Source organism: Cebus imitator, unplaced genomic scaffold (genome assembly GCF_001604975.1).
Source record: "Cebus imitator isolate Cc_AM_T3 unplaced genomic scaffold, Cebus_imitator-1.0 Scaffold104, whole genome shotgun sequence".
In the NCBI taxonomy this organism is placed as follows: Eukaryota; Metazoa; Chordata; class Mammalia; order Primates; family Cebidae; genus Cebus; species Cebus imitator.
Genome location: NW_016107419.1, coordinates 5,438,012 through 5,442,362, shown reverse-complemented (window position 1 = coordinate 5,442,362; position 4,351 = coordinate 5,438,012). Strand labels below are relative to the sequence as shown.

General features: G+C 47.4%; 1 pseudogene across 1 annotated transcript; it reads right to left on the bottom strand.

Annotated features, from left to right (window-relative positions):
• Nucleotides 1-18: 18 nt before the first annotated feature.
• On the bottom strand, nucleotides 19-1,455 carry LOC108310536 (annotated as a pseudogene). Its single transcript, XR_001827790.2, has one exon. The product of XR_001827790.2 is annotated as a keratin, type I cytoskeletal 18-like (transcript).
• Between the last annotated feature and the right edge of the window lie 2,896 nt (nucleotides 1,456-4,351).

The window sequence follows — 4,351 nt, the reverse complement described above, 5'->3', positions numbered from 1 at the left end:
AAAAGACAGGGTCTTGCTGTGTTATCCAGGCTGGTCTCAAACTCTTAGGTTCAAGCAGGTCTCCCACTGAAGCTTCCTGAGTAGCTGGGATTACAGGTGTATACCACCACACCTGGCTCATGGTTTTTTGTTTTTAACATTGAATGACCTCTGAACTTTTTATTGGCCCCCTGCTCCCCAAAGGGTCCCATGTTTCTGCTGGCCCAATGTCTCAGAACTTTAGTGTTGTTGGTCTCAGACACCACTTTGCCATCCACTATCCAGCAGGTGGTGGTCTTTTGGATGGTTTGCATGGGGTTGCTGCTGTCCAGGGCATCACTAAGACTGAAGTCCTCGCCATCTTCCAGCAGGCAGCGGTAGGTGGTGATCTCAGCCTCCAGCTTGACCTTGATGTTCAGCAGAGCCTCGTACTCCTGGGCTTGGCGCTGTCCCTCTGCCTGGGTCTGTGCCCACTCTGACTCCAGGTGCAGAAGGATCCCATTGAGCTGCTCCATCTGCAGGGCGTAGTGGGCCTCCATCTCCCTCAGGCTGTTCTCCAAGCTGATCTTCGTATTTCTCATGGAGTCCAGGTCGATCTCCAAGGACTGGACTGTACGTCTCAGCTCTGTGAGCGTCATCTCAGCAGCCTCAACCTCAGCGGACTGTGTGGTGACCACTATGGTTCTCTCCTCAGTCAGCTGAGTCCAGTACTTGTCCAGCTCCTCTCGGTTCTTCCGAGCCAGCTCGTCATATTGAGCCCGGATTTCTGCCATGATCTTGGTGAAGTCCTGAGATTTGGGGGCATCTAACTCCATGGTCAACCCAGAGCTGGCAATCTGGGCTTGTAGGCTGTTTACTTCCTCTTCATGGTTCTTCATGAAGTCAGCAGCTCCTCCTTGAGAGCCTCGATCTCTGTCTCCAGCTGCAGCCGAGTGACACTGGTGTCATCGATGACCTTGCGGAGCCCATGGATGTCACTCTCCACAGACTGGTGCATGGCCAGCTCTGTCTCAAACTTGACTCTAAAGTCATCAGCAGTAAGACGGGCATTGTCCACAGTATTTGCGAAGATCTGAGCCCTCAGGTCCTTGATGGTCTTGAAGTAATGGCCCCAGTCTCTGACCTGGGGTCCCTTCTTCTCCAGGTGCTCTCGGATTTTGCTCTCTAGCTTCCGGTTCTCGGTCTCCAGGCTCCTCACTCTGTCCAGGTAGGAGGCCAGGCGGTCATTCAGGCTTTGCATGGTCTCCTTCTCGTTGTGGATGCCTCCCATTCCTGCAAGTCTCTAAGATGTCTCTCAGTAGTCAGCTTTTATCAAGACTAGCCTGGCACCACAGTTAGCAAACTATGGCCTGCTACCTGTTTTTGAATGGCCCATGGGCTAAGCATAGCTTTAAAATTTTTAAATTGTTGAGAAAAATAATAATAATTTTATGTGAAAATTATGAAATTTAGGCTGGGCATGGTGGCTCACGCCTGTAATCCCAACACGTGGAGGCTGAGGTGAGTGGATCACCTGAGGTCAGAAGTTTGAGACCAGCCTGACCAACAGGGAGCAACCCCATCTCTAGTAAAAATACAAAGCTAGCTGGGTGTGGTGGCACATGCCTGAAATCCCAGCTACTTGGGAGGCTGAGGCAGGAGAACCACTTGAAACCAGGAGGTGGAGGCTGCAGTGAGCCGAAATCGTGCCATGGCATTCCAGCGTGGGCAACAAGCAAAACTCCGTCTCAAGAAAAAAAGAAAATCATGAAATTTACATTTGTGTGCACAAATAAAGTTTTATTAGAACACAGCCATGCTCATTTATTTACATGGTTGCTTTTGCACTACAGTGGCAGAATTGAGTAGTTAGCAGAGACCATATGGCACACAAAGCCTAAAATATTTACTATTTGGCCCTTTACAGAAAAAGCTTGCTAAACCCTGGTCTAGCAAGTGGCTACAGCAGATAAATTGATAACTTTACATAAAATTGGGCTGAGCACCGTGGCTCACACCTGTAATCCCAGCACTTTGGGAGGCCAAGGCAGGTGGATCACCTGAGGTCAGGAGTTTGAGACCAACATGGTGAAATGCTGTCTCTACTAAAAATACAAAAATTAGCCAGACATGGTGGCACATTCCTGTAATCCCAGCTACTTGGGAGGCTGAGGCAGGAGAATCACTTGAACCCAGGAGACGGATGTTGCAGTGAGCTGAGACTGCCATTGCACTCCAGCCTGGGCAATAAGAGCGAAATGTTGTCTCAAAATAAAAAAAAAGCTTACATAAATTCGGTAGCTGTTTTTGAAATATTAGGAGTTGGCTAGGCATGGTGGTTCACGCCTTTAATTCCAGCACTTTGGGAGGCTGAGATGGGCAGATCACAAGGTCAGGAGTTTGACACCAGCCTGACTAGCATGATGAAACCCGGTCTCTACTAAAAGTACAAAAAAAATTAGCCAGGTGTGGTGGTGCATGCCTGTAATCCCAGCTACTCAGGAGGCAGAGGCAGAAGAAATGCCTGAACCTGGGAAGCGGAGGCTGCAGTGAGCCGAGATCTCACCACTTGCACTCCAGCCTGGGCGACAGAGATTAGGAGTTTCCTCAGAAAAAAATCCCAAGAACAAGGTAAGGCTAAATATAAGTATGAAAAGTCACTTAAAGCATCTTAGTGAAGTTAGATGGTGACATAGCCTGTCAGTACAGATATACATGAGTCAAGTGTTCTGAGACATCTACTGGGGTCTCCACCTAAACTGTAAGTTCTTAAATATTGTGTCCTATGATAACTACCAACTATTTTTTTTTTAACTGTTACTCTCTCAAGGTTCTAAAATCTGTGCCGAGATGTAATTCAACTACTATTTTGGTGTGACCCAAAAATTAATTTTGTTCACTCCCTAGCTACTTCTGATGTACCAGTTTCTGCAGTTACGCGAATGTGCTACTGATTAAGTTGTCTACCAACTAGGACAGTGTTTCCCAACTAATGTGTCTCAGAGAGCCCTCCATAGCACCTTGGTCTAGACTCGGCTTTCCCCAGGCCTTGGCTACCTGATACAAAGGTGAATCTGTACACACAACCCACTCCTTGTTCCCACAGGTCAGAAGCCTTCCCTCTGCCTTCCTGAACGAGTCCAAAAACAACTCAGGTTTGGAGTCCAATATTGACTGTTGGTCTGCGTTTTTATAGATATAAGTCTTGATATTGCAAGTAGATTTTTACAATAGGATAAAAAAGCAAAGCCTCCAATGCCTACCCCACACAATACACAGACAAACAGAACAATGCTGAATGATGTCTCTGAAATGTGCATTTGGCCAGGTGTGGTGGCTCACAGTAATCCCAGCACTTTGGGAGGCCAAGGCGGGCAGATTACCTGAGGTCAGTGTTTTGAGACCAGCCTGGCCAACATGGTGAAACCCCGTCTCTACTAAAAGTACAAAAATTTGTCTGGTGTGGTGGTGCATGCTTGCAATCCAGCGAGTTGGGGGACTGAGACAGGAGAATTGCTTGAACTCGGGAGATGGAGGTTGCAGTGAGCTGAGATCATGCCACTGTACTCCATCTCAGAAAATAAGTGCATTCATGCCCTCTTTTAGAAGCCGGAGTGTCAAAGAAGAATGAACTCTTGAATCATTCCATAGGCTGGCACAATATCTTAATACACCAAAAATAGATTTTGGCAAGGCAGGGTAGCTCACACCTATAATCCTTGCACTTTGGGAGGCTGAGGTAAGATGATTGCTTGAGCCCAGGAGTTTGAGACCAGCCTGGGCAACATAGTGAGACCCTGTCTCTATACTTAGAAAGATTTCCACTTTTTTCATTGCACCTGACCTACCACTCCTATATAGGGAGAGAGAAAGAATGTTTTTTCCTATTATATATAATAGGAAACCTTATCCTATGATAAGGTTTATAAGTTAGACACAGTAAGATTAATAACAGCAATAGAACAATTATCACAATATACTGTAAGAAGACTATGTGAAAGCTGGGCATGGTGGTGTGCACCTATAGCTCCAGCTACTTGGAAGGCTGAGACAGGAGGATGGCCTGGGCAACATATGGAGATCTCATCTCTACAAAAAATAAAAAAATCAGCTGAGTGGGGTAGCATATACCTGTGGTCCCAGCTACCTGGGAAGCTGAGGTGGGAGGATCGCTTGAGCCCATGCCGGAGGCTGAGGCTGCAGTGAGCCATAATCATGCCACTGCAATGGAGCCTGGGCAACATAGCAAGACCCCTGTGTTAAAAATACATATACAGGGCCGGGCGCGGTGGCTCACGCCTGTAATCCCAGCACTTTGGGAGGCCGAGGCGGGTGGATCACGAGGTCAAGAGATCGAGACCATCCTGGTCAACATGGTGAAACCCCATCTCTA